The 23,209-nt window shown below is 48.7% G+C and overlaps 1 protein-coding gene across 1 annotated transcript in view; it reads left to right on the top strand.

Moving 5' to 3' along the window:
* Positions 1-23,209, top strand: part of LOC130402081 (voltage-dependent T-type calcium channel subunit alpha-1I-like) — a 281,069-nt gene that overhangs the window by 4,818 nt on the left and 253,042 nt on the right. The gene's annotated exons all lie outside the window — the stretch shown is intronic.

The raw sequence follows: 23,209 nt of genomic DNA, 5'->3' as shown, positions 1-23,209 counted from the left end.
CTCCGTAGGTTTGGCAAGTTTGCCGGTGGATTTAAAACGGTGAGTTTGGGATGTAAGGATCCCAAACTGAAGCACGTGCAGTCTCTGAGACGGCAGGTGTTTATGTTCCTGGACTCGCCGACACAAACACTCGATGTATCGTTCAGAGTGAAGCACGGTGATGGGTTTTATATGGTGTACGCCAGCTCAGGACAGTTCAAATGTTTTGAGTGTGGAGATGTGGGACATAAACGCTTTGCGTGTCCACATAGACAGCAGGGGGCGGCTCGCTCCGCTGATGCGGCGGACGGCTCCGGTCGGTCCGCAGCTGGCGGGTCGGGTGCTGGGTCTGCGGTTGTCGGGTCCTGTGTTGAGTCTGCGGCTGGCGAGTCCGCGGCCGGCGGGTCTGCGGCTGGCGAGTCCGGTGCTGGTTCCGCGGCCGTGTCTGCGGCTGGCGAGTCCGCGGCAGGCGAGTCCGCGGCCGGCGGGTCTGCGGCTGGCGAGTCCGGTGCTGTTTCTGCGGCCGTGTCCGCGGCTGGTGAGTCCGGTGCTGGGTCTACGGCTGGCGGGTCCAGTGCTGGCGCCGCGGTCGCGGATGCGGGTGCGGATCCCGGTGCTGTGAACGTGGCAGCCGGTGCCACTGGTTTGGTGCCACCGGTGCCTCATTTTGAGGATGTTGACTTGGATAGTGAGGAACAGAGCGAGCCTAAGAAACAGCAGGCTCCTGTGGCTGCGGAGAACCTGAGCAGTTCTCAGTCTACAGGCACTGAAGCAGCTTCCACAAGTTGTACAGGCAGAGATCCCACTGTGATCACCAATGAAGGAAAGGGTATGTTAAGTAGTCAGGCATCCTGTGAAGGGGAGGACATGGAGTATGACTCTGAGTCAGATACAGTATCTAGCATAGGTGAAGCTTCCAATAGGAACACAGATCTCTATTCTTTGGAGGAAATCAATCAATTTCTGGATGTGACTTTCAAAAAGTCTGTTAGACTGAATGACTACTTCAGTGACACTGAAAAGTTCATCAGATCGGTTGATGTACTGAAAAGATTGGTCGGTTTTGACCTCTTGGATGAAAAGAAACGCTTTCGCCTCAAAAAGCATATTACAATTCTGAGGAAAGCGAAAAAAGGTAAAACTGCTAAGAAGACTAAAAAGTAACATGATCATGTACCACACGGTGTTTTTCCTCTTTTATTGTTCCTTGCTTTGTTCATTGTATCTGTTTCTCTTTCTCTGACCTCTATGCAGAGCCTTAAAATAGGGTCTTTGAACATCAATGGTGGAGGGAGAGACAGACACAAAAGGGCATTAATCTCTGAAGTCGCCACTCAAAAAAGGGTTGATGTGCTGTTTTTGCAGGAGACGCATACTGGTCCAGCAGACGAGATAGATTGGGGTTTATGGTGGGAGGGTTCATGTACCCTTAGTCATGGCACCAACCTTAGTGCAGGGGTAGCTGTTCTGTTCAGAAAAGATGCCAATGTAAAGGTTCTGTCTTCTGCCGAGGTGGTGAAGGGCAGGCTTTTGATAGTCAGGGCAGAAATAGAGGGCTCTGTGTTCTGCTTTGCTAACATTTATGCCCCAAATCGAGAAACAGAAATAGTGGTTTTTTTTGCCCTGCTGGAAGGTGAGGTGGGGAATTACCAGCATGATCATTTCATCTTTGGCGGGGATTTTAATTGCACCCTGGACTTTACTATAGACAGGACAAGTGAAGAACCCCACCCACAGTCATCCCAGAGCCTTAGCGGTGTCATCGCACACCTGGATCTGTTGGACACATGGAGGGTAAAACATCCGCAATCCAGACAATACACATGGGTGAGGGTCCGCATTAACAGGGTGAGTGCAGCTAGACTAGATAGGATTTACATTTCCAAAAGTCTCAGCTCTAGATTGATCCAAAGTCACATAAGTCCAGTTGGCTTTACGGACCATCACTATGTCAGCGTAGATTTGGTCATTTCGCCAGGTGAAAGGGTGCGATCCTACTGGTCTTTTAACAGTAGACTTCTGCAGGACCGTACTTTCTGCAAAAACTTTGAGAGTTTTTGGCAGCAGTGGAAATCTAGGAAAGCAGATTTTGTTTCTTTGAAGCTGTGGTGGGAAGTTGGCAAGGCCCAAATTCGTGTTTTTTGCCAGCAATATACCTCTCACTCGACTGCTAGGATAAAGGCAGCAATTCAGGAGCTTGAAGTCAGTATTAGGAACATTGAAAAGGGGTCACATAGGGTTTTGGATCCCACCACGGGTCATCGGCTGCGGGAGAAGAAATTGGAGTTGAGCTCCCTCCTGCAGGAGAGACTGAAGGGAGCTCTTGTCAGGTCTCGCTTCCTCCAGCTGAAGGATATGGATGCCCCAAGCTCTTTCTTCTTCAATCTGGAGAGATCGGTGGCACAGAGGAAGCAGATGACCTGCCTTAAGCTTCCTGGAGGCAGAGTGACTACCAGTCCGGGTGAGATGAGGACCCATGCGATGGATTTCTACGCGGACCTCTTTGGGGCAGAACAGTGCAGCATGGAGTGCCGTGAGGAGCTCCTGGAGGGGCTTCCTCAACTCATCCCAGGAGAGAAAGCTGCTCTGGACTCTGAGCTGACTCTGGACGAGTTGACAGCCGCTGTCAACCAGATGGCATCAGGGCGGGCACCAGGGATTGATGGTCTCTCCACTGACTTTACAAGCGGTACAAGCGGTTCTGGAATATCCTTGGACATGATTTACATGGGGTTTTATTGGAGTGTTTCAGAACAGGATCGCTTCCTGTCTCGTGTCAGCGAGCTGAGCTTTCCCTGCTCCCCAAGAAAGGAGACCTGGCCTTACTTAAGAACTGGAGGCCGGTTGCTCTCCTTTGCACGGACTATAAGGTGCTTTCCAGAGCCCTATCCAACAGACTTAAGGACATCCTGGGAATACTTGTACATACAGACCAAAGTTATTGTGTACCTGATAGGAAAATTATGGACAACATTTTCCTTATTCGAGATATTATTGATGTGTGTAGATCCCATAATGTAGATTTTGGTATTGTTTCTTTGGACCAGGAGAAGGCCTTTGATCGGGTGGATCGCTCTTATTTGTTTTCTGTACTTAAGGCTTTTGGTATAGGTGATGGTTTTCTGGCCTGGATTGGTTTATTGTATAGTGGTGCTCAATGTATGGTAAGGATGGGGGCAGGGCTGAGTCGGCCAATCCCTGTTCAGCGAGGGATAAGACAGGGTTGTCCCATCTCCAGTCAATTATATAGCCTAGCTATTGAGCCCTTGCTGTGCATGTTGAGAGGTCGGCTCAGTGGTCTCTCACTGCCGGGGTCCAATAATCTTGATCGTCCACTTACTATTTCTGCGTATGCAGACGATGTTAATATTTTTGTCTCCAGCCAGGGGGATGTTCGGTGTTTGCAGGATACCCTGTCCCTGTTTGAAAAGGCCTCATCTGCTCGGGTGAACTGGGCAAAGAGTGAAGCCTTATTGGTGGGACAGTGGAGGTCTCGGGCAGTGCCCAGTCTGCCTGGAGGTCTTGAGTGGGGGAAGGAAGGCCTGAAAGTGTTGGGAGTATTTTTGGGCACTGAGGGGTTTCAAAACAAGAACTGGGAGGGCGTTAAGGAGAAAGTGGGCGCTCGGTTGTCTAGATGGAAATGGGTGCTACCCCAGCTGTCGTATAGGGGAAGAGTTCTGGTGGCCAATAACCTGGTCGCCTCAACTCTTTGGCATAGGCTGATTGCTCTGACGCCACCGAGAGGCCTGATGGAGGACGTTCAGCGAGTCATCCTGGACTTTTTCTGGTCTGGCCGGCACTGGGTCCGGGCAGCAGCACTCTACCTGCCTGTGGCTGAAGGGGGGCAGGGACTGATTAACATCCAGGCAAAAATTGCATCTTTTAGACTTCAGACTGCACAAAGGCTGCTGTATAATTGCGGGCCAAGCTGGTTTGACGTAGCTCGATTGCTGCTGAAGAGAGCTGGGCGATTGGGCTACGATAAACAGCTTTTCCTTCTACAGCTTGAGGATGTGGACTTAACTGGACTGACACCTTTCTACAGCTCGGTATTGCAGGCATGGCAGATTTTTAAGGTTGCACGTGCCACAAATGAGACTCCGGGCATGTGGTTGTTTGAGGAACCTTTGTTTTATAATGACCTCATAAGGACTCAAACACTGCAATCTGCCAGCCTGCGAGCCTGTCTTAGAGAGGCTAGCTGTACCAAGCTGGGCCATCTGATGAAGATGACGGCAACATCTGTGGACGCCTTGAAAGAGAGAAGTAACATCACCTCCGTCAGGTTGGTCAGCAGAGTTGTGGAGGAAGTCTGTGCTGCCCTGCAACAACCTCTGAGAGATTTTGCAAAAAACCGCACTTTGTGTGACCAGTGGAGCGAAGAGGGAGAGTACAGTTTCCCCGCTCTGTATATCACCCCAGTTGTGGGGGAGTGGCAGGAGAGAGGAGGTCAGCTGCTGTCTCTCACAACCCCACACCTGGAGACTTTTCAGGCTGCAGGGAAGAAGGATTTGTACCAAATCTGCTCCAAGGTTTTGAACCTGCGCTCTTTGGCAGGCTTGCAGGAGTCGAGGTGGACAGATTTTTTTGGTCCAGACATTTCCCCGAAAGGCAGCTGGCGGTCTTTGTACAAGTTGCCCGTTGAAAAATGGACAGCAGACCTCCAGTGGAGGATTGTACATGGAGCAATAGCTACCAACAGGTACAGAGCACACCTGGATCTAGAGCAGGGGGTGGAGTGTATTTTCTGCTCTCAGATTGAGACCCTGGTGCATTTATTCGTTCAGTGTCCTCGGCTGACAGTATTGTTTGAGCTTTTAAAAAAGTGGATTCAGGGTCTAGGGGAGATTTTTTCCTTTGATTTGGTTATTTTTGGCCCAAAGTACTGTGCTCAGAAGAAGAATGTACACACATTGGTGAACTTTTTATCGGGTTCTGCCAAATTGGCCATCTGGCTAACACGCAGGAACCGGGTTCAGAGTATCGGTAGTGTGGAGCCGGTGCTGGTTCTGAAGGGCCTGTTGAAGGCCCGACTGAGGGTGGAACATGCCTATTATCAAATGATGGACGATATGCAGGGCTTCAGTCACATATGGGCTGTTGGAGGGGTTTTATGCTCTGTGGGGGGTGAAGGAGAGCTGAATGTAAGCTTCTGACTACAGAAACACATTTTTTTGTTTGTTGTATTTTAGGGATGTTTCTGTTTTGTTTTTATTTTGTTGTTTTTTTTGCATTGCTGTGATGATGTGACAGTGATCTGTTTTCTCCTTGCAGTTGTGCAATAAAGGGATTTTAAAAACCTCTCCTCTCCTCTCCTCTCCTCTCCTCTCCTCTCCTCTCCTCTCCTCCCCTCTCCTCTCCTCCTCCCCTCTCTTCTCCTCCCCCCCCTCTCTTCTCCTCTCTCCCCCCTCTCCTCTCCTCCCCCCCTCTCCTCCTCCCCTCCCCTCCCCTCTCCTCTTCTCCCCTCTCCTCTCCTCTTCTCCTCCCCCCTCCTCCCACCTCTCCCCTCTCCTCTCCTTTACTCTCCTCCCCTCCCCTCCAGTGTTATCACTGCTCCCCGGCTGCCTGTGACTCCAGGCTGCAGCCGTCTCTCCCACTGCCGTCTCTCTCAGCTCAGACACATGATGGATGAACATGCTTTCACTCAACTACTTTCACTTCTTCCGTTCTCTTCCTGCCTCTTCTTTAACCCCTTCCTATTAGCTCTGAAACGTCCCAGCTTCCAGACACTTTGTCTTAATCATATTTCTGGGCGGGTGTTGTGATCCAAAAACGATTTCCGTTGTAGTGATTCCAGATGTGTCAGATGTGCTCCACGCCTCCTGGGGGTCCTCCTGCTCTCCTCCAGACGAGGCCGCGTGGTGGGGGTGTTGAGGCCGCTTTATGGACAGTTTGCAGACGATGGTCCATGGCCTGGGGCTCTATGCTGCCATGCAGCAGATCTCTCTGCTGCAGTGTGTGCTGATGGCTGGTTTCACCTGTGCTCATTGAACACTCAAACCACCACAGGTGAGGCTGCCTCAACCAGCCGTCATCCACACACACTCCACAATGTCATTAAAGGGCGAGTCACTTGCTCAAAGGCTAGTCTACAGGTAGGCTTCTGATACAGGGAATCAAACCAGGACCTTTCGGCTTGGTAGAACACCCTTACCGCTGGAACTTCCTGCAACCCTTTTGCTACTCACTCGAGAGTGGGTTTTTAGATTTGCATTGCTTACAGTGTTTGTGTTTCAGTCGATCATCTCTCATACGAAGAAACCTGTGTGTGTGTGTGTGTGTGTGTGTGTGTGTGTGTGTGTGTGTGTGTGTGTGTGTGTGTGTGTGTGTGTGTGTGTGTGTGTGTGTTGTGGCAACCCGTCTCTGGCACAGCGCCCCTGGAGGCCAAGGGGGCAGGTTGTGGATGCGGTGTACCACAGATTTCCGACAGATAACATAAGAACATAAGAACATCGGTGCCAATCATTGAGATGCGGAGCACCTGAGGAGCAGGTGGGAAGCATGCTTTAAAAAGCATGCTTCCACACTCATTCAGGGCTCTCCTGGTTCGCGTGTGCGGAGACACCAGTCTCGTGGGTGATGGGATTCCACCCGGAGGAAAAAGACTGTTGATTCCTCCAAAGCTGAGTTTTGTTTTGTTTGATAGATTTATAAATTACTATTGAATAAAAGTGCCATTTTGGCTCCAAGTAATCTCCAGTTCGTATGCTTGGAAGGAGGCGGCTCACTCACCAAGCCGGGTTGCCACATATGGTGGAGCATGCAGGCAGCTCGACCAATCTACGGACCATTAGTTAAGTAAACGCCGACTTCCAATGGAGGCAGCTCGACCAAGTTACAGGTTTTCCTTTTCAATGGATGAACAAACCCTGATGCAGAGCCCCAACAGAGCTGCAGCTGCCACCCAGAGAGAAACTGAACTCCAACTCCTCCGAGAGGCGGTCCAACGGCTCGAGCAGGGGCCCACGTTTAACAAGCAGATCCAGGAGAAGTGCACCCTGATCAGGGAGATCCAGGACCTCAAGGAAATGCTGGAGGTTAAGGAGCGGAGGGTCAATGACCTACGGAACGGGATGGAGAACCTGCAGGAACAGCTTCGGGACAAGGAGAAGCAGATGGGCAGCCTGAAAGGGAGGGTCAAGTCGCTGCAGGCGTACACCTCCAACAAAGACAGCGCCCTCACCAGGTTGGTGGAATCCGTCGCTGAGAAGGAGCATATCATCCGGCGGCTGAATGAACAAAGGTTCCAGGATGACCAGGAGATAGGTGAGGAGCTGGTGGCCAGCAGGACTATGCTGGAGAAGATGAAGGTGGAGCACAAGATGGCCCTGGAGGAGACTGCCGCCAGACACGAGGCCCAAAGCATGGACTGGTCCCGGGAGAGGGAGGCACTGAAGGCCCAGCTGTTGGGTTTGATGAAGGAGCTGGAAGAGAACCAGCAGGTCGCCCAACAGCTGAGCTTCAACGTCGGTCCCCAGCCCCAGCCAATTGAGACTCGTCAGGACAGACGGGGAACAGCGCCACCTGGACGGGCAGCCCAGCCGAGGCGACTCATCCGAGAGGAGGAGAGGCGGGATCGCATCCGTCAGGTCCAAGAGAGGGAGGAACGGGAGCACCTGATCTGCAAGAGGAACTGGCTGGAGGTGGAGAAGCGGCGTCTGGACGCCGAATGCATGGAGCTGCAGTTCCTGGAGCGTGAGCGGCAGCGCATCCGGTTTGAGCGCCGGCGTGAGCGGTACGGGATCCAGCGGGAGCGAGTCAAGCTGCGCCGGCAGCAGGAGCAGCTACGCTTCGGGCCGGACTACCGCTCCGGCAAGAGGTCCTACAGGTTCCAGGGGGGACACTGGCCGGGGCGGACCAACGCCAACACCCTATCCAGCCACGACCCGGGTTGCTGGTCAGTCAGAGGTGCCCCGAGCCTTCATCAAAGGGTGGAGGAGTGTGGCAACCCGTCTCTGGCACAGCGCCCCTGGAGGCCAAGGGGGCAGGTTGTGGATGCGGTGTACCACAGATTTCCGACAGATGGCGCCAGTAAGAACATCGGTGCCAATCATTGAGATGCGGAGCACCTGAGGAGCAGGTGGGAAGCATGCTTTAAAAAGCATGCTTCCACACTCATTCAGGGCTCTCCTGGTTCGCGTGTGCGGAGAGACCAGTCTCGTGGGTGATGGGATTCCACCCGGAGGAAAAAGACTGTTGATTCCTCCAAAGCTGAGTTTTTCGGTTTGCTTTGTTAGATATATCATTTATGAATGAATAAAAGTGCCATTTTGGCTTTAAGTAAGCTCCAGTTGGAGTGCTCATTGAAAGAAGGCGGTTTTCTTGAAGAAAGTAGTCCAATCCTTTTAACTCACTTTATTTGTTAAAGTAGGCCTATTTCGGTATGGTAACTATGAAGCAAAAGGGAGGGAATTGTATCTGACGCGTATGAGAGTAATATCGTGCAGTACTTCGAGTCCCGGGCTTAGGCCCGGTTCCCTCGGCGGGGCTACCTATTCGTTCTCCCCTAAACCTGAACTCTGCGCTGGTTTCTATCAAGTGGGCGTGGCCGGTGTCACGTAATGGCTCCGCACTCCTCACCTGTCTAAAGGTGCTGCCATCTGTGGCTGGAGTAGTTATTGCAGCTTATGTGTTCGATCCTGCTTCCTAGTGGCCATGTGAGGGTAATGCAGCTTGTGTGTTCGATTCTGCTTCCTAGTGGCTATGTGGGGGCAGCTTATGTGTTCGATCCTGCTTCATAGTGGCTATGTGGGGGCAGCTTATGTGCCTAAAATACGTAACAGTAGCGTGTAGCTTGCAGCGTGAAGCGTGTAGCTTGTAGCCTGTAGTGAGTAGCGTTTAGCCTGTAGCCTGTAGTGTGTAGCGTGTAGCCTGTAGTGTGGTGCGTGTAGCGTGTAGCCTGTCGCCTGGAGAGTCTAGCCTGTAGTGTGTAGTGCGGTGCATGTAGCCTGTAGTGTGTAGCCTGTAGCATGTGTCCGTGTATCTGGCCGGAACAACCCTGGTTTACGGTGCATTCAAGTGATTCCAGTGATACGTTATCGTGGGCCTTCAATTCATCTGAGTTTATTATCAGATTCAGGGCAGGTTTCCTATTAGCAAGAGCATGCAATGCCAGAACATGGGAAATAATTGATGCATTACACACACACACACACACACACACACACACACACACACACACACACACACACACACACACACACACACACACACACACACACACACACACACATTCTGACACACTTACTCCCAATCACGGATATAAACAGAGAAACTGTTGCAAAGTGTAGCCTCTCTGTCCATCTCTCTCTCTCTCTCTCTCTCTCTCTCTCTCTCTCTCTCTCTCTCTCTCTCTCTCTCTCTCTCTCTCTCTCTCTCTCTCTCTCCGCAATTACAAACTTCTTGTTCCTGGAAGGCTGGAAGGGACTCATTTTGCGTGTTGTGTTTATTTAATTGTTGATTCATTGAATCCTGCAGCCATTAGCGCGTCACACTCAATCTCACCAGGTGGTGGGATGTTCACACCGGACAGAAGTGTCACCCAAAATAGATAAACAACATACATATATACCATGTGTAACCACACCCATATATATCCTGTGTATATAACCACACATATATATCCTGTGTATATAACAACACATATATGTCCTGTGTATATAACCTCACCCATATATATCCTGTGTTTATAACCACACATATATATCCTGTGTATATAACCACACATATATCCTGTGTATATAACCACATCCTATATCCTGTGTATATAATCTCATCCATATATGTCCTGTGTACATAACCACACATATATATCCTGTTTATATAACAACATATATATATATATATATATATATATATATATATATATCCTGTGTATATAACCACATCCATATATATCCTGTGTACATAACCACACATATATATCCTGTGTATATAACCACACATATATATCCTGTGTATATAACCACATATATATATATCCTGTGTATATAACCACAAATATATACCCAGGGAGCAGCCGATGCTGCTCGTTGTAAGAGAAAGACACCGGGGTATATATATGTGTGTGGTTTAGCTCTTTTTATAGAGGGGCTGGCTGCCTTACAGGCTGACATATATCTTATGAAACGGAGCCACAGGGTGCGGGGAGAGAGCGACCGTGTGTGAGGGGAAGAAAGAGAATGAGAATCTACTGCCAGAGAGAGAGCATTCAGAGTTTACTGGCAACGCACCGTCTGACCCAACGTCACTCAATGGGAAGATAATTACCTTCAGATAAATATCCTGTGAGTGGGTGTGTGTGTGTGTGTGGGGGGGGGGTATGGGTGGGTGTGTGTGTGTGTGCGTGTGTGTGTGTGTGTGTGTGTGTGTGTGTGTGTGTGTGTGTGTGGGGGGGGGGGTTTGTGTGTGCGTGTGTTCTATAGAGAGTGCATGCCATTGGCCCACAGTTTCACAGATCTCGTTTTAATCGGTTTGAATCTATTTAATTACTTTACATTTCTCCATACATTATTCAAGTTAAATTTATCATCATCATCCTAGTTTCACACTATTCTTGATTCTATAAAACACCAAACAGGACCCCTTCCTGTCACCCTAATCATTCTATCCTATCTATCCTAGTTCTTCACACTGTTGTTGATCATCGTATCCGTATCATCTCGTCAAACACATTTGGAGTACATCTGAGTCTCGTTTGCTGTAACATTAAACCTACTGGACGCTGGTCAACATGAGACCTTTAGAACGAGGTCCACGATCCAGTAGTAGCAGCATCAGGGGCCCCTCCCCAGCCCGGGGGGGGGGAGGGTCTGAGGTCTGGAGACACAGAAAGGTTTCTGGATGAAGGTCATCCAACAATCCACAGGAAAAGAGGGTCCCTGTTATGATCCAAGACAGTAGAGATGATGATTGGTAGCGGTGCCTTGTTGAGCTGACATTGAGCCGATCATTCATAATGGAGACTGGAGAAGGAACTTCCCAGATGGGAATCCTCAGAAAACTAGTACATCCAAGTCTGTTGATGAAAAAAAATATATAACGCTTATATATTGAGACATGACCTATTTTAACACTACAATTATTCACCCACACATTTAAATAATGCTTTGAATATGATATTGTTTAATGTACATTATACAACGGGGGACCTAAATCCAGCGATCTGATTGGTTCCCAACTGTTGTATAATGAGCGTATACATAACTGCTATGACGCCCGATCATTTTGTGAAAGTTTGCATATCACTCCGCGCCTGGAAGTAGAATCAGTTACAAAGTAAAACATATGTTGGATGATGGAGAGGGTGTAAATGTTGTTATTCCGGGAGTGAGCAAGGCGATGGAGAGACTAACGAAAGCTTAGGCACACGGCGAGTGAACTGCTCCATCGGATAAATTGCCGGCGAACCGCTCTATCGGAGCGTTCTCTAGGAGGGACGCTAAAGTGTGTTGCATAGCGACCGTCGATGCATAGCGGCAGTCAGGAGGGACTACTTTTTTGTATTCTTTAATAAAACGGCTACTTTGACTTTCTTCGTTTCTTTTTAAATGTAGTGTGTCTATGACTTTCGTTTCGCCATAACAGTAACCGTTGTATAAAGCAATAGATCACTTCAGTCAGTGGCATGTGCTCATTATACCACTGTGAAGGGGGTCGCCGGCCCTCCGCTGCGCGTCGGGGCCGGACAACGCCCCCTACAGTGGTATAATGAGCACATACCACAGCCTGGCGTGATCTATTGCTTAAATATATCATATCATGGGCAGACATTTGTATATTAATGTCTTTCTAAATATTCACCAAAAAAATAATACAATGAATATAATACAGATGATATGAATGAATGCTTGATTTGTAGTTATTCATGACATTTCTGTCCAGTGCACACAGTGTGCCATAACCAATCGGTGCTCTGCTTATTGTGATGTCACAACAACCTCATAGGTTTCTCTGTGTGGTCATGTGACCACGCCTCGCTCCATATTCAAACAAAGGCTTGTCCTCACACGCCCCCCTCCCTGTCACTACAAGCAGGGCATTCAGGTCTCCCCCTATCTCTTCCTCTCTCCTCCTGTCTCCTTCGGTCTCCTCCTGTCTCCTCATGTCTGCTGGAGGAGGAGAGAGGAGCGGAGAGTAGATAGGAGGAGGGGCCTTCTCCCTTTGAGAGATCCAAGCTGATTTCCCTTACTGAGACAGAAGGAGGAGAGGAGAGGAGAGAGGAGCAGAGAGGAAAGATGATGCGACTAGTTCTACGGGAGATCCAAACTTATTCACCTTAATGAGACGGACAAATGAGGAGGAGAGAGAAGAGAGAAGGAGGAGGAGGAGGTGGACGCGACGTCTCTCCTTGAGAGATCCACGCTGAATCACTTTAATGAGACGGACAGATGTGGAGGAGGAGAGGTTTAAGGAGCTCTCTGTGGTGGTCAGCCAGTGAAACTCAGTGGTGGTAATCTGAAGACGTTCAGAGTCCTTGTGACTGAAGAAGAAGGCCCTGTTAAACAGTGAATTATGATCATCCCTGCATTCTCCGGCTCTCAGTTTTTAAGTTTTAACAGAGTGAGTGGTAATGATTTGTATTGTATAAGCTTTGATTATTCTCAGCATGGTCAGTAAAAGGTCATATGACTAATGTCAAGTTCCCTCATAGTTGACGTCCTTCAGCTCAGTTCAGAAGCTTCAAGTTACCTTGCTGTTGATTTGAGGACTTGAGCTACCGAGGCTTTTCATTGGCTGAGCTCACTGTGTGAACACATGGTGACGTTGAATAGACCGCAGCAGATCATTCAGACCCTCCTGTCCCCAGAGGCATTCATTATTGAGTTATGGCCGATCGTTGTGGGGCTCTGACCTCACATCCGGACCTGTGAGTCGACACTTTGAGAACCGTTTTAGTACCCTGCTTTGTTTGATATGTGATAACCCAGAATAATACAGAGCAAGAGAGGGACAGAGCAAAGCAGAGCGAGAGAGAGGGTGAGGGGGGAGATAGGGGGTGGGGGGAGAGAGAGAGAGGGCGGGGGAGGGAGGGGGGGACGGAGGGGGGGACGGAGGGAGGAAGCTAGTTAGTGCAGTGTCTCCCTGAACTTTTGCCCAGTCCCTCTCGGTGCAGAGGACCAGGTATGTGTGTGTGCTTTTGCGTTTGTTTGTTTGTTTGTGTGGTTGTGTGTGTGTGTGTGTGTGTGTGTGTGTGTGTGTGTGTGTGTGTGTGTGTGTGTGTGTGTGTGTGTGTGTGTGTGTGTGTGTGTGTGTGTGTGTGTGTGTGTGTGTGTGTGTGTGTGTGTGTGTGTACCAGACCACCCTACCACCCTTTCAGGAACATGAAGTGTGTAATTGCGAGAGAGAGAGAGAGAGAGAGAGAGAGAGAGAGAGAGAGAGAGAGAGAGAGAGAGAGAGAGAGAGAGAGAGAGAGAGAGAGAGAGAGAGAGAGAGAGAGAGAGAGAGAGAGTTCCACCAACCCGGTTGTAACATGAGTTGTTCATGTTTCAAAATGTCATCGTGACAAAACATCCTTGATCAGACAACATTCACATAGTCTCTGCTCCGATCAGTAGTCGTCTTACAAAGGGCTGCTCCAAAGAATCAAAGGCTTCACTTATCTCCAATCATTTCTAACAGCTCTTGGCCAAAATAGATAAATGTCAGTAACTATGTTTTGTTTTATAAGCTGAAGGACTTGATAACCCCGGTGATGAGCCAATGAAGGCAGTCAGTGGAGGAGACGAGATGGTGGACAGAGGAGAGATCTGAACCATTAACGTTAGAACCCCTTGTTTTAAAGTCCCCTGATTACTAAGGATTACCTGATGAATGTACAATTCTGATCTATTCTTGGTTAATTACCACCACACGTAGGAAAAGACAGAGGCGGTACAGCTGAAGAGGAACCTCCACTCTGACCCATAAGCTCCTGTGAGTAGAGTGACTTTGGGACCGTTTTAGGTTGGGAAGAGCTCTGATCATTTCTAGGAACGGAAGCAACCCATCCTCGGAAACACCTCCTCTGTCACCCATCGATCCAAGCTACAGTCGTAGTTATCCAAGGTTTATGGGTTGAATTACGTACTCTAGAAATTAAGATAGTACTTTCCAATTAATAACTCAACTTTTTCTTCTTAAATGTTAAATCGTATGGCATCATATGGCATCGTATGGCGATGAAGTTATACGGTTATATGGTTTCCATGGGAAACCCAGAAAACCATAACACCATAATAATCCAGAGGTGACCTTGTTTATCGATGTGATATTTTCAATGATATTTAAACATCAATCTCAAGGGCTGCTCTGGGCTGCTCTCATAGACAGCCCAGCTCAGACCGATTTCCCACGCAGACTTTACCTGGCACTCAGGTGTATTAAAGCCGACAGTATATTTAGTGCCCTTGTAGCATTTTGTATCGATCTATTCTTTCTAAGCTTCTACCTTTTTCTTCTAGAGTGAGATCATATCCCTACACAGATTCAGATCTATGGAGGACATTTTGAGAGGTGGGACGTCTCTGGTTTAAGTGAGTTGAGTGGATCTATTGTTCAGGGTACTTTGTACTTTGTAGTTGGTCCATTGTAGAACTATTGAGGAGAGCTGCTGCCTGCGGTCTCCTGCGCAGTGGCACTCTAGAACCACAGACTCGTACAGAGGACCACCTCAGCTCTGATTGGATCTGATCGTTTGAGTTTGACGATTCCCTCCCAAACGTAATCAGCTAGTTGAAAGCAGTGAATCCTTTCTCATTAGTCTGCTTCTAAAGAATATTTTACATTATGAGACGGCTGATATTGATATTCGTGATGTCTGGTACTCTGAGAACAGGTTTTTGCTCTTCATCTTGGGTTTACACAGAAATCATAACCATTTAAGAAAGTATTTAAGAAGTAAAGTAATTTATTAAAAGGTAGGGACCTTCAGCTCATGAGGAAGAGAGAGGAAGATAGAGGGAAATAAAGAGATGGGAGATGGGGGGGAGAGAGAGGGGTAATCAGGAATGGAAAGGGAGAGAGAGAGAGAGAGAGAGAGAGAGAGAGAGAGAGAGAGAGAGAGAGAGAGAGAGAGAGAGAGAGAGAGGGGGGGGGGGGACCAGAGTGGACGAGAAAAAGGATCTGAGGAAATAGCTCCGCTCTGTCACTGTCACCACGTACACAACCCTGAGCCTCTCTCTCTCTCTCTCTCTCTCTCTCTCTCTCTCTCTCTCTCTCTCTCTCTCTCTCTCTCTCTCTCTCGTACACACCCTAATCCTAGCTGTCAAATATACACCACACATATATGGATCATAGTGACACAAAGTCCTGCTCACGTGTGTGTGTGTGTTTGACCACTGTGGTCACCACGGTGGACCACACTAAGCCGCTCTGTTCACCAGTCATGAAAGCTGTGTGTGTCTGTGGTTCTGTGTGGTTGTGAGGATGTGTCTCTGGGTTTGTGCCTGCATTTGCTTCAGATACTTTTTAATGACCTCAATGTCTTACATCTCATTTGTGCTAAAAATATCACTGGTCAACTGGTGTGCATTGACACAAACACACACACACACACACACACACACACACACACACACACACACACACGCGCACGCGCAGCTTGTGTTTTAACTCGTTGGTGAGTTGATTCCGGCTTTGTAACAGATTCAGCCCCAAGTCCCTTATGCCGCTTTTCCACCACACATGTAGCTCGACTCGACTCGACTCGACTCGACTCGACACGACACGACTCGACACGACTCGACACGGTAGCAGCACGGATCGTTTTCCACCGCAAATAGTACCTCCTGGACGTGGGCGGGGTAGCGCGAAAGGGCCGTGATGTATTTTTGTACGCGACGCAAACAACACCTACGCAACCCACACATGGACAGAACCCACATAACAACAATGGAGGACATCGATGCGATGGTATTCGTGCTGCTTGGTCTGGTGCTTTTTGTCAGACACAAAAGAGAAGAGAGTCAGAGAAGGCTGCACGCGAATGCCATGTCGCTCTCGTGACTTCGTCACACTCTCTGGCCAATCAGTGGCCGGCCGTCTGCCGACGTCACTGTAGCAGGTTCACAGAGCGCTTGGACACCAGGTTTGCTTCTTCCAACAGAAAAGTCCTTATATTTAGATCGCTCAGTCCAACAAAACATAGTTCCTTGGACGTAAATCATAACTCCGCTCCAAGCGGTCACAGGATGTGTTCCAGGCGATCTCGGGTGGCGATCGCCCCTGCCTCTCTCTCTCTGCTCCCCGGTTTTTCCCACTAACCACAGAGGAGGCACATATATACAAACATTCCTGATTGGCCTGAGTGCTGACACCTGCTCACACTCAGGTCCAACCCCTCCCCCCCCCAGCCAATCCGGTGCGCTCCAAACCCGGCCATACTCCCCCTGCAGGCTAGACGTCACACATCCCCCCACACACCCCCACCGCCCGACACAGGCCGGGGTCACATCCGGCCGCCAACTCACTCCCCCCCCCCAGAGCGGGAGAGGAAGTCCGCCACAGCCATCTGCGCCCCAGGCCTGTGCACGTCCCGAAAGTTAAAGGGTTGCAACGCGATGTACCACCGGGTGATCCTCGCGTTGACGTCCTTCATGCGGTGGAGCCACTGGAGGGGGGCGTGGTCGGAGTAGAGGGTGAACGCGCGCCCCAGCAGGTAGTAGCGGAGGGCGCCGACCGCCCACCGGATGGCGAGGCACTCCTTCTCCACCGTGCTGTACCGACCCTCCCGGTCTGATAACTTCCGGCTCAGGTACAGCACCGGGCGTTCGACCCCCTCCACCTGCTGGGTCAGGACCGCGCCCAACCCCCATCCGACGCGTCCGTCTGCAGGGAGAAAGGGAGTTCAAAGTTAGGAGCACACAGGACCGACTTTCCACAGAGGGCTGTTTTAATAGCCTCAAACGACACCTGACATGGCTCCGACCACTGGACTGTATCTGGGGCCCTCTTACGGGTGAGGTCGGTCAAGGGGCTGGCCAGGTCGGAGAAGTTCGGCACGAACTGCCGATAGTAGCCCGCCAGCCCCAGGAACCGCCTCACCTCCTTTTTGGTCCTGGGCCGAGGGGAGGCGGCGACCGCCGCGGTCTTACCGACCTGCGGCCGGACCTTCCCCCGCCCCAGGTGGAACCCCAGATACTGAATCTCCCTGTCTCCGCCCGTCTCAGCGACTGAAGGACGGCCGCCACCTGCCGCACATGCTGCTCCCACGTTCCACTATAGATGACGATGTCATCAATGTAGGCAGCAGCATACGCGGCGTGGGGCCGTAACACCCGGTCCATCAGCCGCTGAAACGTGGCCGGGGCCCCGAACAACCCGAACGGAAGCACCTTAAACTGGTAGAGACCGAGCGGAGTGGAGAAGGCTGTTTTCTCCCGGGCTGCTGGAGACAGCGGAATCTGCCAGTAGCCCTTTGTGCAGTCCAGAGTCGTATAATAGGTGGCCATGCCAAGCCGGTCCACGAGCTCGTCGATCCGAGGCATTGGGTAGGCGTCGAACTTCGACACCGCATTCACCATACGGTAGTCTACACAGAACCGGACAGACCCGTCCGGCTTCCCCACCAGCACGACGGGACTGCACCAGTCACTGTGAGACTCCTCGACCACGCCCAACTCCAACATGGTTGCCAATTCGCGCCGCACCACCTCTTGTTTGTGGACGGGCAGCCTGTAGGGGCGTGTCCGCACCGTTAAACCGGGCTGCGTCTCAATGTTGTTAGGGACGTCCGGCCCAAACTCTTCCTTCTCCGGTAACGTTGACGCAAACGCGACAGGGACCGCATCGTTCCACCTCTTTAGGAGGTTGATGTGGTAGACCTGCTTGCTTTCGCCCCTGTCCGTGCGCGCCACCTCGTAATCCACGTCCCCAACCCGAGGGTCTAGCCATTGATGCCAATTCCAAGCATCCTCGTGTACAAATTTACGGATCATAAACTTTAACGTCCGGTTAAACCTCTCACACAAACCGTCCGTGGCTGGGTGATAGACGCTTGTGCGGATGGCCTTGACCTTTAACAACCCGTAAAGTGCTTGACATGAAATTGGTGCCCTGGTCAGTGAGAATCTCTTTCGGGATTCCCACCCGCGATATGACATGAAACAACGCCTGCACAACACTCTTCGCAGAGATGTTGCGCAATGGAATTGCTTCCGGGTATCGGGTTGCGTAGTCGATCAGGACCAACACAAATCGATACCCTTGTGAGGAACGTTCTAATGGCCCGATAATGTCCATGCCAACGCGGTCGAACGGGGCTTCCACCAGGGGAAGGGGCCGTAAGGGAGCCCTGGGGACGGCCGGGGGATTCACCAGCTGGCACTCGGGGCAGGATGCGCACCACCTGCGCACCTCCGCCCGAATCCCCGGCCAATAGAACCAGGCCATTATCCGGTTCAGTGTTTTATCGTACCCAAAATGGCCCGCCATTGGGTTAAAATGCGCCGGCTGGAAAACCATTTCCCGGCGGCTCCTGGGTACCAGCAATTGGGTAACAACCTCCTCACTCTGGGTGTCACGACTCACCCGATAAAGCCTATCCCTAACCACTATAAAGTGTGGGTAAGTCAGTGCTGCGTCTGGCCGGACCTTACTCCCATCAATAACCATCACCTGGTCGTAGGCTGAGCTCAGTGTGGCGTCACGAGCCTGCTCGAGGGGGAAATTCTCCACCGGTGGGAACCTCGGCGCTGGGACCTCAGGTTCGGGATCCCCCGCCTCCCCCGATCCCTGAGCAGCGTCGTCCAGGATGTGTTCCAGGCGATCTCGGGTGGCGATCGCCCCTGCCTCTCTCTCTCTGCTCCCCGGTTTTTCCCACTAACCACAGAGGAGGCACATATATACAAACATTCCTGATTGGCCTGAGTGCTGACACCTGCTCACACTCAGGTCCAACCCCCCCCCCCCCCAGCCAATCCGGTGCGCTCCCAACCCGCCCATACTCCCCCTGCAGGCTAGACGTCACACGTCCCCCCACAGTCACCTTTTAGCATCGGCTCAGCTCGCTTGGAACCTAGAGCGAGGCGGTACTAAAAAAAGCAGCCACTTCAGGTACCAGATACCATGTTTTCGCGGTGGAAACGCCAAAAATGCGAGCTGAGTCGAGTCCAGTCCAGTCCAGTCCAGTCCAGTCGAGCTGGTACCATCCAGTGGAAAAGCGGCATTAGGCACCGTCCACACGGATCTGATTTTTGGGTGAAACCGCATGAGTCTAGACGGAGCCAGCGAATCCGGTGCCCGTAACCGCAGATTTCTGAAACCACCCTGGGAGGTGGTTTCAAATCTATCCGGACCTATGCGGTTTCGTGTTAGGATTCGTGTCATGGACCTATTATAGAATGGACAGCGGATTCCAAAATGGCGCCCATTCATTCCTATGAAAACTGCTCAATGTCGCAGGGCAACATCAAGGAGAGATTTGCTTCTGCATCATGGGAGCCTAGCCACGCCCTAGTTCATGACGTACCGGATGCAGAAATATTCTTGTTTTCTAGCATTGTAGCATTATTGAGCCATGTTCATCAAATAAAGACAAAATATTTACAATATTTCTTTCAAACCATTTTGGATAAAAGAGGGAAGTATTTTTAATAGTTATATTATTATTATTCCATAGGAAAGTTCTGTGAGGAGAAAAGTTGTGGGTGTAGCATAACTTCCAGGCAAGAAGAGACTGCTGATGAAACTTAGACAATGCAACAGGAAGTCTGTTTGGTTCGTAATTACATATCAAAACAAAAGAGAGACCACCAATTTTATCAAATGTGGTTAGGGATGAAAAAACCATAAAGAATTTGGGTTAGCTAAGCATCTTTTAAGCCAGTTAACTTTAAAAGTATTAACAGTATCGATGCAATTTAAAACTTCAAGACCTCCGTCCGCTCTACTGTTAGATAATACTGCTTTTTTAAGTTGTGGGGTTTATTTTCCCAAATAAAATCAAGGAATAACTTATTAACGACATTGGCTGTGGAGTCATTAACAAAAAGAGAAAGTGACGGATAAACAAAACGAGACAGCCCCTCAGCTTTAGATAATAGTACTCTACCATACAATATTAAGTCCCTTTGAAGCCAGAGATTGAATATATTTCTAGTTTTCTTAATTCTCTCGCTAAAGTTCAAATGTTGTCTAACTAAAAGATTTCTTGTCATATGAATACCTAAATATTTCACTACATTCTTTATAGGAACGTTGTCTATTGATGTTTCATCACACTCATGCAAAGGCAATAATTCACATTTTGATATATTAAGCTTTAAGCCTGAGGCTGAAGAAAACTGTTCAACTAGCTCAATAGCCTTTGGTAATTGATCTCTATCTCTGAGGAAAAGGGTTGTATCATCTGCCAGTTGCGAAATTCTTATTTCTCTATCAAATATAGATATGCCTTTTATATGCTAATTTGTTTATGGTCCGATAAAGGAGCAGAAGAGTGAGACACATCTTTAACAAGATATAGAGCATTTGTGGAGATCAAAAAGAGATCAATTCTTGATCTACAAGATAAATTCCTATTTGACCAAGTAAAGTCTTGCATATCGGGATATAAGAAGCGCCATGCATCAGTCAGAGACAAATCACAACATAGTTTTAAAATCAGATTGTTACTTTGCGAAGTTTGGCAATTTTTTGGCGGATACCTGTCCTTTGCATCATCAGCACATTCATTAAAGTCCCCACTTAAAATTAAAAATGAATTTAAATATTTCTGTGATAGTTCTTTTAGTTTCAAAATTATTTGGGAGAAAAGCCCTTTGTTTAGAGAGCGAGAATTGTGACCATAAACATTGCACACAATGAAATTGCATTATCCTGTTTGAGAATGATAGTCAACCATCTACCATCATCTGAAGAGACAACCTCTAAAATATCACCCCTAAATTTATGTAGAAAAACAGAGACCCCCGCTGAGTGATTGGTGCCATGACTACAGTAAATTCCGTTTCCCCATTGCCCTTTCCAAAACTTAATGTCTGACTCAGATGATGGAATGTGTCTCTTGAAGTAGAATTAAATCAGCTTCATTTCTTTTACAAAATAAAAACATAGTTTTTCTTTTAACAGCATTGTATTGTATTGTATTGTATTGACATTCAGTGACATCAAAGTAAGAGGGTTAAGCTTAATAACATCCATCCAATAACAAGAAAACGAACAGAAGCACAAACAAACAGAAAAGCTCTCAAATAACATAACAGGAACTGTAGGTGTGCTTTATCTTTCTTTGAAAGAAGGATTGATAAACAACCAATAATAATGTGGTGGAAACATTAAGCAACTAAAATAGAAAATAAATATTTTATAGCACCATGTATTTGACTTGTCGTAATAACTAAAAATAAATATAAGATAGGCCTAATACATAAACTCCAGGCTACCTTTAACATATCCGTGCAATCATACCCTGCTACTGAAATCAAGGTATTCTATATTAATTAAACTATATGAACACCTTATGTAATGTGAAATAACGATTTCAAAACTAACCATTAAAGGTTGGGTATGGAATTCGCTTTTTTGGCCATTTTTGCAAAATTACTTGAAATCCTTAGCATAACCCACTTACAGCCACTGAGTTAGAAGTACTGACATGAAAATTAAACAAGTCAATCATCTGTTGAACGGGCAGGGCTCGAAAAACTCCAGCCAATGATTTCCAGAGCCACAGAGTTGCATTGGACAGTAAGTACGTCAATCAAACGGTCGTACTGCACTCCCCCTCCCCCGCGCCCCGCGTGCGACCCCTTCGTGCAGTGCTCGTGACCCAGAGCAAGCTCCTGTTTGTAGTTATCCTGCGGTAGCTACTGGAGCTAGCTAATGGCTCGCTCTCGCGCATCTGTGTTCGCGCTCGTGCATGATTGCGCGTCCATGTACTTGGAATGGGTGGAGTCAGAGTCAGCGTTGAAGGAGAGGGGGTAGGACCATTTGAGTTGTGTATTTTCAAAATCTGCTGGCGTTTCGCTAAATCCCATACCCAACCTTTAAGGACCAAAACATAGGTCACCAGCTTTAAATGTGAATAAGCATTCAAACAAAAATACTCTGCATAAAGCATTCTTATCCAAACTAATTATTTAAATAAATAAATAAAATTTATATTATTATAATCTTCATTTTTTTTCATACCAACTTTTGTGTTACTTGAAATGGAGGAATATCCAACATGAGTCCAGCCGGACCGCAGATCAGGTGGAAGTCGGATCAACGGTCCCACATTCTGGTATCGAGAGGGCGTTAGGCAGGTCCCAGCCAACCAACTTTCAGTCGGCTAAAACATTACCTCAATGTCTAGGTGGTCGATCTTCTTCCTGTCAATCAAAGCAAAGGGGCCCAGGAATGAAGCCTTCTTCCCCTCCTCTCTCGCTTTCTTTACCAGTGGCCACAGTTTCTCCCTCGCCAATCTGTCCTCCGGAGACAGAGCCTCAGACAGTCGCAGCTTGTTGTCCCGTAGAAACCGGCACCCTTTCGCGCACTTCCATACAGCATCACGGATGCGGCGGAGTGCGAACAGGATAATGATGGATCTGTGGGGAGTCTGGGGACTATCGTGTTTTCTTGGGCCGACCCGGTGGACTATGTCAACCCCCTCCTCCAGATACTCACACAGCCCAGGAGCCACCTTTCCCATCACATCAATGGACAGCTTTCTTGTATCTTCATTAGTTCCCTCTTTCATCCCATGTAGCTTGAGCGCCCACCTCCAGCTTTACCGTTTGCAGTCAGCGACTCCTGCCCTTCTTTTTTTAGGTTTTCAACCTCCAGCTGTGTGGTTTTCAATATTTCTTTGTGACACTCAACGTCCATTACAAGTTGCTCAACAGTAGACGTTAATTTCTCAATTTGTTTGGCAGTAGAGTTCGTAGTCAATTCAATTGCCGAGATTTTGCTGAAGGAGTCGTCCTGTTTTTTTGCTAGCACCTGAATCGCTGCCAATATGTCCGAGAAGCCGCTCTCACCATTGCCATTGCTTTGCTCTCTCTTCTTTTTTTTCGCCACAGGTTTCTCTGTAGAGAAGATTTCCTCGGCGTCTGTTTTCACCTGTCCTCTTTCTTCTTCCATATTAGCCTCCGTTACAGTGTTACAACTGTCTTCCATTTGTTATTTTCGTTTCAGTTGATATGTTGGTCGGTGACAAAGAAAAACCGTTAGCGTAACCGTTATTTTTTTATAAAGTTAACTTTTAATTATTCTGCCCAGAAGTACCGGAAAACTTTCTCCTCTAATTTACGCAGCCATATATATAGTT

The sequence above is a fragment of the Gadus chalcogrammus genome, chromosome 2, assembly GCF_026213295.1.
Source record: "Gadus chalcogrammus isolate NIFS_2021 chromosome 2, NIFS_Gcha_1.0, whole genome shotgun sequence".
NCBI classification, from domain to species: domain Eukaryota; kingdom Metazoa; phylum Chordata; class Actinopteri; order Gadiformes; family Gadidae; genus Gadus; species Gadus chalcogrammus.
Note: the sequence above shows the minus strand (reverse complement) of the source record. Positions and strands in the feature narration are given on the sequence as shown.